Source organism: Lichenostomus cassidix, chromosome 14 (assembly GCF_008360975.1).
Source record: "Lichenostomus cassidix isolate B80296 chromosome 14, HeHo_3.0, whole genome shotgun sequence".
Taxonomy (NCBI): Eukaryota; Metazoa; Chordata; class Aves; order Passeriformes; family Meliphagidae; genus Lichenostomus; species Lichenostomus cassidix.
Genome location: NC_139495.1, coordinates 12,961,588 through 12,974,788, shown reverse-complemented (window position 1 = coordinate 12,974,788; position 13,201 = coordinate 12,961,588). Strand labels below are relative to the sequence as shown.

Sequence of the window (13,201 nt, the reverse complement as noted above, 5' to 3'; positions counted from 1 at the left end):
CTCAAAGCAGCTTGCCCAGAACACCATCTCTCCCTGTGGTGAGGTGGAGACCTTAAATAATATGGACAGAAAATGCTGGAGTGTCCAGAGAAAGTCCTTTTGGATCCAGAACACGAAGAATGACTGGAGATGGAGAAGAGCCTGGGTGTCACCTCACTGTCAATGGTGATGCTGGATTGTGCCTGGCTCACTGCTGAAGGTCACAGTAGGAACTGCACAAGCAGTTCCTGACACTTCCCTTTGTTGTTCCTGCTGCTGGAGCACTGGAAATCCCTCCTCTGCTTTCAATGGTGACCACTGGAGGTATTTATAAACCCCAGCCACACTTGCACATGCAGACATGCATCTCGCTGAGAACTGAAGATGTCAGCAGTGTTTTCACTGTTCCTCTTAGGATTTATTCTAAGTTATTTTTGGGTATCTTGTATAACTGATCTCTTAAGCCCTCTTAAGTTTAATTTTAGACTTGGCAGAGTTTATCCTGCTGTGCTGTCCTTTTCCAGATGCATCTTCTCCTCCTAACCAGGCTCCTGGAGAGTCTTTGGAGAATACAGAAAAGGCTGTTCAGAGGAGCAACCAGAAGCGACTCCAGGATTCATCCCCTCAGAGTCCTGCCTTCACCTGCTTGTGGCTGTGATCCTGACAGAGAAGAAAGCCAAGGATTGACCTCTCCTGCACTTCACTCACACAGAAACACGAGGTGGGAGCTGGTTGGGATTCTCTGCACTTCCACACAGGAGTGGCCATGAAGAGAGCACTTGAAGCTCTCTGGAGCTCAGCAGTGCCAGGGAGCTGCTGGAAGCTGAGGAGAGAGGACTGACCAACACCAAACAGCCATGAGCAAAGCACTTGGTACCAGCTTCTTCTGGGGCTTCCCAAGGCTGAGGCAGAAACATCATCTCTGCAACTCCTTGCACTGCACACCCTCCTAGCCAGGCTGGCTCTGCATGGCTCAGCTGTGTCTCTGCTGGGCTGCCCAAGAAGGGGATGTGAGGCACAGGGGCCTGCAGGACTGGGAACTAGCAACAGTCCACAATTTATCTGTGGCTAATTAATCCTAATTAATTAATCTATCTAAGTCTATATATGTGCATGTCTATGAGTATTTGTAACTTGCTGGGGAACTTCAAACTGGAGCAGCCAGAGAGTGGGAGGAGACACATCTGGAGAGACTGAGCTGGTGGGTGGGGAAGAGTCTTGAGGTTGTATGGATAATGGATGTAGAGCCCATGGAAGTGTCTGAAGGACCAGCAGTGTGATGTGCCTGTGCATCTGCAGCAGGAAGGGGTGGGGATGTTCCAGCAGCATTTGCAGACCTGGACAGGCAGAGGAGGAAGAGGAGCAAGTTTGGTGCTGGGGGTGATGTGTCTGTGGGTGCTGGTGAAGGCACAGCTCTCTCTGAGGGTCTGTGGGGTCAGAGACATCCCTGCCAGGCTTGCACTCGTCTGTGTGTTTGAATACATGCCCAGCCTGAATGGGACGGGCCCAGCAGCAAACAGGGGAGGGAAAGGCAATTCCCTGGGCCTTAAAGTCCTTGGCTCAGCTTCCCAGGATCATGCTCAGCATCTCCTCCTCCTCCTATTGCTCCCAACCTGCTGGGAAGTCCGGAGCTCCCAACCTTCCCAAGCCTGTGGTACATAGTTGTCACAAAAATTGCCTGCTGTCTGCAATACCAAACATTTCTTGGAGAAGCAGAAGGCTGTGCAGGGCAGGCCTGCTGTGGGGTGAGGATGAGCTGAGGAAGGGAGGGGAGAGGGCACTGCAGGCACTGCTGGCAGAGCTGTATGGGCTAGAGGGGTCACCATGGTCCTGTCACCCCAGGTGGCTGGGTGAGTCCCAAACACCTCCCTTTGCCCAGAAAATGGAGGAGTGGGGCTGCTCCATCACCTGGGTCAGTACCACACGCTCTTTGGACTCAGGGGCTCTACTGGAGGCAAATCCTTGTGCCTTCCTCAGGCAGAGCCCAGACACAGCCTTACCTCCCTAGCCTGAGCAGGAAATTGAAAGCCCAAGTCCCCAAGTTCAATCCTGCCAGAAAATTGAGACAAACAGGTCCCAAAGAACCATCAGTTCCGACGGTTTGCTGGCTCCAGGGCCCTGGGCTGCCTTCCCTGCTCTGCCCTGCCCTCAACACCTTGTGGGCACAGCACACACATCTGTCTGTGGTTTCCAGCATGGAATTCCTTTCTGGACCTATGGAACTAGAAAGCTACATAAGGCAGCTGAACGACACCTAAGTTGGTGCACATAAATTGGGTCTGAGCTCCAGCACACAGTTCATCCTGTGTGATACCCAAGGGTGTTCTGCTCCTTCTCCCACCCAAAAGGTGGGGTTTGCTTGCTCCTGTCCTCAGCACCTCACACAGGCCAGGAACCTGGTGGTTTAAACTGGAAATCGGGAAGAGGGCAGAAAAAACCACTCAAAAAAGCTTCAGCTTCAAGGCAATATTCTGTTTCTGACATGGCTGTTGTCATAGCAAGGAGCAGAAGTTGATGTTCTGGATTCTACTTATTGGTCCTGCATTCCTGAGTTCTTTCCTCTCTGAGCCAGGGGTAAATGTCTGATTCATAATGAGAGCTGCAAAATAAAAACAGCCCTGAAAAATCTTATTTTGTATGTGTTGCAATGACACGGTTTGAAAATATTCTAGCTAAATAAATTGACTTAAAAGAAATCCGGTAGTTCTGGTTGAACTCTGTTATAACTCTGCTTTTCATCTCACAAAATAAAAGAAGAAAGAAAAAGCTGTCTGTATCCACTTACTCTGCATAAAATTTTATGAGTTCAAAAGTGCAGTTATGATGGAAATTTAAATGATTACATTTCTTTTAAACAACATTCCCTTTTAGTAACACCCTGGCTCCCAGCCTACGACAGACAAGGTCCCCTTTTTTTCCCACTAGGCCCTAACAAATCTTTATCTCTCCAATTATATCTGGAGTCATGTGATGCTGATGAGATCCCACATCATCTACTGAGAGTAAAATCATTGTATTTGTCTAAAAAAAGATATTACCCTCAAGGGATCCCAGCCTAGACGAGGCTAAGGACTCCAGCACAACTTCAGTGAAGAAAATTTACTACATGAGGGAAAATACAGGTTAATGGGCTCCCTCAGACTGAGTTGTATCAGGTTAATTAACAACTGAAATATTCAAACTTTGATTAAACTGATCTCAGAGCACTTAATTGACTTTTTTTTCCCAATGAAAAATTGAGCGTTAATCTGTAAAATCAACATTTTCCAGCTGACCATGTTGATTTTGCTGTAGTGATAGTTTCTTCTGGAAAATAAACAAGTTCGCACAGAATTGCACTGAAATATGTCTTAGACTATGCAGATAATTATTTTCTCTCCCTCTGACAGCTGCCACTCATTGCTGCTGCCCATCAACATTTCTGCCACTTCTAAATATCTTGAGAATTTGCCCAGTTTCTCAGTGATAACTCACAGTCTGTCTCGCCCTTGGGATTGTTTTTAAACCCGAATGCTGTAACACCATTCTCTTTCAGCAAACCCAATCCCTTCAAACTTCCTACGTTTTGAAGTGGAAAAATTGAAAGCTTCCCACTTTTTCAGGCAGGCACTCGTGCTCCCTTTGCATATTCCCAAAGGGATGTTGCTAATTTTATCAGAGGTCCCATCCCCACAGCGGGGTTCCCTCTTGCTTGGATGGAGCAGTGGAAGGCAGAGCAGGGCAGGGAGAGTGGGCAGAGCTGGGAATGCTGGCAGCACTGCCTGGGACTATGCCATGGCAACTGCTTCTTCCAGGCTGCAACTCTCCCTGATGTGCAAAATCTTACTCAGGATCTAAAAGCAAACATCTCCACGGGCTGCTCTCAAATCATGTCTAATTGAAAGCCAGCCAAGTCACAAGATTCAGCTGATTATCTTGGTGAGACCTGAAGGATGTGTACACACATCCGTCATTTGGAGAGCTGGAAAATAGTTCGGGTTTCCAAGTGATTGTGAAAATCGGGGAAACAGCAGTGCTGAGAGAGGTTTTCAATGATTTTGGTGTCAAATTAGAGCTGACTGCATTAAATCAAGGAGCTCTGACTTGCTTGAAGCATTTGAAGCTGGGGAAGGGGAAGGGGAGGGTTTCACCTGCTCATCCCAGAGGTGACCATCTGCACACTGTGCTGACCCTGAGCCAGTGTAAATATGCCAAAATAAACTAGATATTGGCAATCCAGGATCTGTGGACACCCAGAAAACTGGGAAAGGCTTACAGCCCTGCTCTTCACAGAGGATGGAGCTGCTGTATATCCTCACTGTATGAAGTGTTGCCTTCTCCTGTCCTCCTGTGCCTGCCCTGGCTGCTCTTTGGGTTGAGGTGTCCTGTTTTTCCAGACAAGGCACCCCTGTCTTGGGGTATGGAAACTGAGGTAACTTTAACCTTTTCTCCATGACTTTTGAAGGGAGTGAACTGCACCACCCTGGAAACAAATATTCAGTTTTTGAAATCAAGTGAAAAAAAGTTGTGCTTGCGTTTCCTCTTGTGAACCTTATTTCCAAGCTTGCTCCTAATAACTTTGGAACAAATTCTCATTAGTGTTTTTTGTCTGACCGGGTGAGGCACAGTGAAATCAGGCTGTGTGATGTGATTTTTTTAGTCTCTCCAAATCCAGTGAGTCTAAGCATGGTGGAATGGTTCTGCTTCTCAGTTGATTTTCCCCATTGTAAGCATGGTTTGAGTCCTTTTCCCCACCACGTGTAGCCAAATGGAAGGTGGAACAAATGGAAGTGACTTTTGTTTGCCTGTGACTATTCTACACGCCATGTCATTCCATAATAATGACATCTGCTTCTTATTACTCACTGTCTTCTGTGTGTCATTGCTTTCTAAGCCAGATCAGCAAAGATTTGTATTGCCTTTTGGTTTAGCAACAAGAACACTAAATGATATTGCACCAATTTGTGACTAAGAGGGTCCTGCTAGAAGCAGCCCTATTCCCTGGCATCCTGGTTTCAGCTGGAATAGAGTCAATTTTCTTCCCAGTAGCTGGTGCAGGGTTGTGTTTGGGGTGAGAATGAGAACAATGTTGATAACACACTGATGGTTTGGTTGTTGCTAAGCAGGGTTTACCCAAATAAAGGATATTCCTGTGTCTCATGCACTGAGGAGGTGCACAAAAAGCCAGGAGGGAGCATGGCCAAGACAGCTGACTCAAGCTGACCAGTGGGATACTCCAGACCATGGAATTTTGTGTCAGGATGTAAATTGGAGGCAGCTTGCTGGGGGCTGCCAATCACTGCTTTGGGGTGGGCTGGGCAGCAGTGAGCAGCTGCATTGTGCAACACTTCCTGGGGGGGGTTTAGTCCTCTCTCTCCCCTTTTCTCTATTCTTCTTCTTCTTTGTTGTTGTTGTTGTATTTTATGTTAATCATTAAACTGTTCTTGTCTCAACCCACTGGTTTACCCTTTCGTGCCTCTCCTCCCCACCCCACTGGGGCAGGAGTGAGCGAGGGCTTGAGCAGTCCTTAATTATCAGCTGGGCTTAAACCACAACAACCTGTACCTCCCAGTTCTGAGATCTGTCAGTCAGCCAGCTCTCCCAGTTCCACATAAGCAAACTTTTAACGTCAGGATTGAGCCTGGTGTAATTTAAAAGCCATGGAGACACCACGATGATTGATCTCCCATCCCTTGTGTATTTCCTTAGCCCTGAATGCATCTGCTCATATTTTGCGCTGACACTGGGGTAAAGCATCTCAGTTCTCTTTGAAATCTGGGACCTATGTGTTAATCTTGCAGCACTTTGAAGTTTATCCCATTTACAAGGAGCTACCAGGACTCCTCAGATGTTTCCTTTAAGGCTACTGGGTTAAATGGCTGAGAACAGACACATCCACTCGTTACTACAGAAGAGTAACACATTTAATGAGTAGTTAGCTGCCTGGTCCCTTCCTTTGCTCTGTGATGAGGCTCAGCTTGCAGGGACTTTATGCCCACGTTTTATGGGTGATAGATGTTCCCCCAGCTAGTCTGCCTAGCAGGATCAGGAGGACCTAAAATCCGAAACTCCCAGAGCACCACAGACACAAAATATCCCCAACATCCTATAAAAACCTGAATGTCTGCAGTAAAGCAATCACCACCAGAGAAATCACAGCTATCATGTACCACAGGAAGGGAGCAAGAGTCCTCGTGAGGAACATGAGTAAATCTGTAAATTCCTATGGCCAAGGCTATCTCACCCTGAAAGCAAAATACCAGGGATTTGTTAGGAGGAGTTCACAAGTTCTTTTCTGCAATGGATCCTTCCCATGCTGTAAAGGAAGGCAAAAATTTGTTACTCTCCCTGTTATCTAGCCTGAGGGAGATTTCCCTTCTGATCCCAAATTAGATCATCAGTTTAATGTTCAGTGCATGAGCAGCCATACCAATTAGATCCTGAGCAGCTGTAATAATGTCAGCAGTGGCAGAGCAGCCTTCTCACACTGCCTCCACCTGGAGCCAACTCCTGCTGCTTTAGAGGAGGCATTCCAACCTCCAGAAAACGTGATGGGCACCAAGTCAGCAGCTATTTTTTTCTTGGCTCCCACTGTGCCCAGCAGCCACCCTGGAGCAGGGATGTCATGGAGCAGAGCTCACAGTGTGAGCCAGGGAGGCAAGAGGGCTCCTCCCAGAGCTCCTTAAGAGAGCAACAAATAGCTATGCAGGACTCTCTCCAAAGCTTCCTCATGCCAGAAACATACCTCTTCTCTCCTGCAGCTCTTTCTGAGGCTTTGGAAGCCTCCATTTGAGCCCATGGGTTTCCTTTGCTCACACTGCCCTCTGTGGAGGTGAGGTCCAGACACGCTCTCCAGGAACCCAGCCTTGGATTGGCAGTTTTTCTCCTCAATGATGACTTAAGTCATGTTGTTTTCTTTCTCCATATATATGTGAGGTATCACCACATCCCCTCTAGCCCTTCAATCTGTTCTACTACAGAAGACCAGCTTTCTTTGCTTGAAGGAGATTCTCTTTTCCTTAACTAACTCAGAAATCCCAATCTGCATCTATTTCACCTTCTCCTTTTCCTTACCCTACCTACGCATGATGGCATTTACCAAACACACTGGTGTTGCCTGTAGGGCTGATTTTTCCCTGGAACAACCTTTCCTTTATGCCACAGCACTTGGCAGCTCACAGTCACCCCAAGGACAAATCCTGGCCCCCAAGTTGGTTCTTATCTTCCCCCTGAAATTCCCCCTACCTGTGACCTCACAGAGCTTTAGGCTTCAGCATCTGGTGCTTTTAACCTCCTTTACAACGTAATGCTGCTCTTACAACTCGATCAGGCCAGCTCACATTTTCAGTTATGCAGAAAAATCTCTCCTCTGTAATGCCAATATTCCTAGATTTTGTGTGCCAGCATACGTAAGAAGCGCGTTCAAAGCAGGATTATTCTGTTCAAATTAAGACTTCTGTGTTAGGAATTGCAACGTCTTAGACAGATTCCCTTTTGGCCAATGAGGCAAACACGTAATCCCAGGGTTTGGTTCATCCCACAGGAGGAGCAGTGTGCTCTCCCCGGGGAGTGCTCCCCACGCTGCCCTGTAATGATGATGTTGATCAGTTTAGGCACAGACACCTACACTTGCTGATGGCCACAGCTTGGCTGTAGGATTCATCTTGCCTTTGGTTTTTTAGGTGACATAAATTGTATCTCTAGTTCTTTTTTTTTCCCCCTAGATAGCTAATCTCAGCAAAAAAAAGAAGTCCCCAAACCAAATTTAAGGACAACTGGAAATATCTGATCTCCATTGGGATAATTCTCCCTTTTGTATTGCTTGCCACAATCTCCTTGTAAGACTGTTCTTTAGTCAGTTCACAATCTATTTATCCCCATGATAATCAATAAAAGAAAGTAAATCTGCAACACAGGTTGATGCAAAAGGTTGTCCTGCTCCACTGTCTTTGTTCTTTCTCCAGGGACAGATATGTAGGGAAGGACGAAGGGGTGGGCAGAGGGTGTCTGCTCCTGTATTCCCCTTGTTACACCAGTACTGCAGCAGCACTGTGGGGACTTCCCAGTCTGGGGTTGCTCTAAAATCATCCTGTCAGTAACAGGAATGGAGGTTTCCTCTCTGGATCCATGCAATTCCCAGTTTTGGCCTTCTCAATACTCCGTGGCAATGAGCTCTGCTGGAAGCAGTACTTATTTTTGTCTGTGATGCCTTTTTGTTCTGAAATCATGGAAGCAGTCACTGATGTGAAGCTCTGTCATTGGCACTTGATCCCCACCAACATCCCATCTCTGTGCCCTGGGCCTTCCTGGCAGCCCGGAGCTCAGGCTCAGGCTGTTCAGCACTGCCCTGCCTGCCTCTCTCTCCATGTTCTTGCCACCCTCCGCACTCTCTGCAGCTTTTCTAGGAAAGAATTTTCAGTGGGACATTCCGTCAAATGCTTTTTTTGTAAATCCACAGAGACTGGGTCTAATCCATTACCCTTTTCTGAGAAGTGATTCATCTTGCTAAAAGATTTACCTTTAATAAACGCATACCTTTGATAAAACCCATCTTTTGCCACGCACTGAGTGCTTTCCATGAAAATTGTCCTAAAATTCCTGGGTCAAGTGGCCGGTACAATTTTTTTCCACTTTTCTTTAAATACAGTGATGTACAGATTCTTGCTGCTAAACCTGCATTTTCATGTACCAATTATTTCAGCATCCTCAGATGGAGATTATCCTGGCCCCCTGGGTTCAGTTCCTCTAGCACTGGAAATTTTATCTTTAATATAGAGCTCTACCTCCTCCATTCCTTTTACCGCTCTTTCCTTCCTAACAATTTATAACTAGCAATTTTTACATTCCAGTCATGCGAATAAACCTGCCAGGTTTCAGTCATGCCAATTATATTGTATTTCTCATAATCCAGCAAGAATTCCCAAGTCCTCCTGCTTTTAATTATACGCTCACAAGGTACTTCTCCCCAGCCCCTCTCTGGCCAGCCACCTGTGGTGAATCACTGTGATGTGTGATTATCACAGGGGGTGGGGGACAGAGGTGATGCAGAACCACTCTGGAGTTGTGGAAGGCAAGTTCTGGTCTTTATGTGTCACAGATTTCCTCATTTCTGCAGGATAAACCCCTCTCCTTCTCTGGCTTCTCCTCAGGTGCATTCAATGCCCACAGTTCTGACCCCTTTTGGCACATCCTTACATCCCATCTGAATTCCACTCTTCCATTGACTCCTTAAGGAGTGCTGAGGAATAGGTGGCATGGAGCATACAAAAAACTACAGACCCCTTGCCCTCCAAAAAATTCAATCCAAACCCACAAAACCAGCCATGCATGCCCATTCCTGGTCTGATTTCCATGGAGCATGGGAAGCATCCTTGTTTATTTAATGGGACAGTACTCTTAAAAGGCAGCTGGGCAGCTGCTCTTCCCCTCTGATTGTGGGTGTTGATACTGAGCTTGTCTGTTCACTGGCAACTAAAGCAAGGTCTGAGTTCATGTTTTTTTCTATTAACATCAAAGCAAACACACATTGAGCAAAACCTGCTGACTTGTTATTGCTTCCCAGCTCTCCATCTCCTCTCTTAGGATATGATATGCCACCCTGCCCACTTCAGGTGTTAATTTTTTCATGGCACATTTGTCCTTGAGCCATGGAATCCACCAGCTGGTTCCCCACTGCTGCTCTCAAGGCATCTCTTGCCTAGTGCCTTGCCAGGTGCCCTGGGGTGCCCAAGCACAGACCTAGCCTGTGGGTGTGCAACAAGAGACACACTCAAAGTCACATTTCAAAAGGAATTACATGCTGGTGAGCTTGGCTCTGAGACTTCTGGCCATGGCCAATGAGTTCCCAGGCTGGGAGGAGCCCCAGGTGCAGCAGAGGGTAGAACAGGACTCATGAGCAGCACAGTCTGCAGAGCTCTATCTTCATCCCTTTCTGAGGCTGGGTGTGTTGCTCCTACAGAAGGCATCTCCACCTGTGTGGGACCCAAAGCACTGAACCCACTCTGAAGGGGAAAGCCTTGTCCTCCTTCTGGTAGACTGGGATTCAGCACACTTTTGAGTCAGAAATTGCGCTAAACAATTACAGGACTCCCCCACCAATGAAACAGAAATGCTCCAGTCCCTCTATTCCCTGAGGGGATTCACAATTACATTTCTCAGGTACTAAATGCTTTTCGAATTCTTGAGCTGTCCTAGACATGCTGGATAAAAATAAACTCTAGATTCACAAATTATTTCAGAAATAATCACAGCATTCAATCTCTGTTAGAGCTGTCAGTGGAAAGCAGAAACTGGCACCAAGAGGCAGGCACGCTCCGCTGGGCTCTGTGCAGAGTGGATGGCATGCTGCTTGCACCTCAGCCTCTGGAATCTAAATTCACACTGCAGATAAACAGGGGCAAGGAGAAGACACTCAACAATTGGCTTGCTTGCAGCCAAAATGGCATTTTAAGGTGTGACTGAGTTCCAGTCCCTCCAGCCAACTGGGAGCTCTGGAATCCTGTTCCCTGCAGCACCAGCCTGCCAGGAGCTGGTCCTGTTGGCACTATGAGATCTGCTGTGGTGCAGCTGCACCCGTGCAGGGAGCAGAAAGTTCCGACAGTGTGGCTGGAGGAGAGAGAAATGAAAAGCTTGCTGGCTGCAGGAAGAATGTGGCTCATAGCTGTGGAAGTTTGGAGGCTCTGGAGAGTTTTGGCAGCACCACCATCACAGAGAGAGCTCCTGGCATTCCTGTGTGCCTGGTGGGATCCAGCACAGGATCACACAGTGTCATGAGTGGGAAGGGACCCACAGGGACCATAAAAGCTCCTGGAGCTGCACAGAACAGCCCAACAATCCCTCCCTGTGCCTGAGGGTGTTGTGCAGACACTCCTGGAGCTCTGGCAGGCTCTGTGCTGCTCCCCACGGTGCTGGGATCATTTCCTGGGGAGCGTGGGCAGTGCCCAGTCACCCTCTGGGGGAACACCTATTCCTGATATCCAGCCTGACCCTCCCCTGACACAGCTTCAGGCCATTCCCTCGGGTCCTGTCCCTGGCACAGAGAAGGGATCAGAGCCTGCCTCTCCTCTTCCCCTCATGAGGAAGATGTAGACTGTGATGAGGTCTCCCCTCACACTGCTTAACTCCAGACATCAGTGAGGGTTCAGGGATGGGACAGGAGCTGTGGGAATGGTGCTGACCATGGGCTCTGGCCATATGTTCTGCTGACAAAGTGTGAGCCTGTGAGTGACTGTGGAAGGGACTTTGCCTGGAGCAAGGCTGCTGCTGCAGCCACTTCAGTGTGCTTCTGGTAAAGCTTTGAGAAAGATGTTATTGACAGTGTGCAGTTTACAGTGCTTTCAAGCTGGGATTTTGACTAACTTCATCCATCACTATTTAATAATGCATTAGCATTATTATTATATACAATAGTATAATAATATTAACACAATGCTGTTTAATACACACACATGACTGTGTGGCTTGTGAGACCTGCAGGACTGGGGTCAGCAGGTGAGCTGAGCAGGCTGGGATGAGCCTCTGGGATGGATTCCTCACGGATATATGGAGAGGGGGCTGTGTGTCAGCTCCATCCCCGTGCTGTAGGCTTGGGGCTGGCTGGTGCCTCACTGCCCTGCAGCTCAGATCAAATGATCATCAGTCAGGCTGCAAAAGGCCATGACAACACACTGACAGTCTGGTATTACAAACCCATCAGTGTGAGTGAAGAGCTGTCAGGTATTTTATGTTGGCACTATTAGGAACAAATTTAGCCCCGTGTCCATTACATTGTTCCTGTCCTTACCAGAAGCAGATATGGTAAATCTAAGAGAGGCAGCTGTCTGCCTGAGCCAGTACATCCCTGAACCTGCCTGGGCTATTTCCAAAGCCTGGTCACTCCTAGTCTGCCAACTGAAGAGTACTTTCCCCCCAAGTTAGTGTTTCAAACACGAAGAAACACACAGAGAGCTGCTGTGGAGGTGTGGGGAGGGAGAAACAACCCCTTCTCTCTTGCTTTCACCATAACTTTTTAAAGCTGGCTTCCAACTCTCTCCTGAAATCACCCACTACAGCACAGCTTTGTTTAACCAGTATAGAATAGATCACTGTGTTTCTGTTCTCCCACAGATAACTCACTTTTCTGAGTGGGCTAGAGTCACACAGTTACAACTTATCTCACACATAAATCTTGACTTGGAAAGATTTCAATATCTACCAGAAATATGGGCATCCTTGATTGTGCTAAAGCCAGCTAAGATGCTCAAAAAGCCAGAGAGTCTTAAAGTGCTCACTCAGGCTGCTGTGGCCTAACTTGATTTCCAAATCAGTAAGAGAAATAATCATTTTTTCTGTGTTTTTCTTTCTAACATCAAGAGGGTTTCTTTGGTGCTCTCATTTAGCATGGAGCTGCTGCAGTCCCAAGGCTGGAGTTCATGAACTTTCCTTTTTTCACATTAAATTGAGTTTTAATGCCCACCTAACACTTCAAGAACTCTCCTCAAAACCACCAGGGAGAATACACAACACTTTGGGATGAAAGAGGCTGTGAGCACTTCCCCAAGTTTGCCCCATTTAACAGTACATCCAGACAGAGCAGCCCTACCAGGATCCTGTAAACTTCTCCAGAGGGGTTGTGTTCCCAGAGACACAACACATCCATGGCTAACTGCTCCTCTCTCCCAGCAGTGAAGGACCAACTCCCCAGTCTACCCCTTGGGCTGTGGCAGGATAGGATGGGAACAGCCCAGTGAGGAGCAAGTATCCACAATCCATCATCTCATCCCGTGTCACATTTGTAAACTTTATTTTTCAGCCACATCATCTAGAAAAGAGCTCTTTCAGAAGCAGAGTGTGGATGTTAGCTCTAGCAGACAGCTCTGGGAGTAAGGGCTGTCAGTTTGCATCTGCTGAGACTTAAATCGGTCCCATGGCAGCTGCCTGCCATCCACCCTCCAGTGTTTTATTTCTTGGGAAGTGCCAGGCTACAGCAGAGGAAATAAATGCACTGATAAGCTGGAGGGATGGCTTTTTGAGTGGTTCCCAGCAAGTAAATGGCTGAGCAGGGAACAGAAATGAGCTTTCTTGTGCCCAGTTGTGCCCTTTAGCTGCATTTCTCCACTTCAATAAACATCCACTCCAGGAAGGGCTGGCAGTGGTCATTTACTTCAGGGACAGCAGCAAACAGGCAGGCTGGGCTCCAGCTGATCAAAACTGACCTTTGCGCTGCCCCTGCCATTCCCAGCCTTGTCCTAGGGACAATTGCCAT

At 47.5% G+C, this 13,201-nt stretch overlaps 1 protein-coding gene across 2 annotated transcripts in view; it reads right to left on the bottom strand.

The window, feature by feature from the left end:
* GSG1L (GSG1 like) overlaps positions 1-13,201 on the bottom strand; it is a 53,567-nt gene that overhangs the window by 39,233 nt on the left and 1,133 nt on the right. The gene's annotated exons all lie outside the window — the stretch shown is intronic.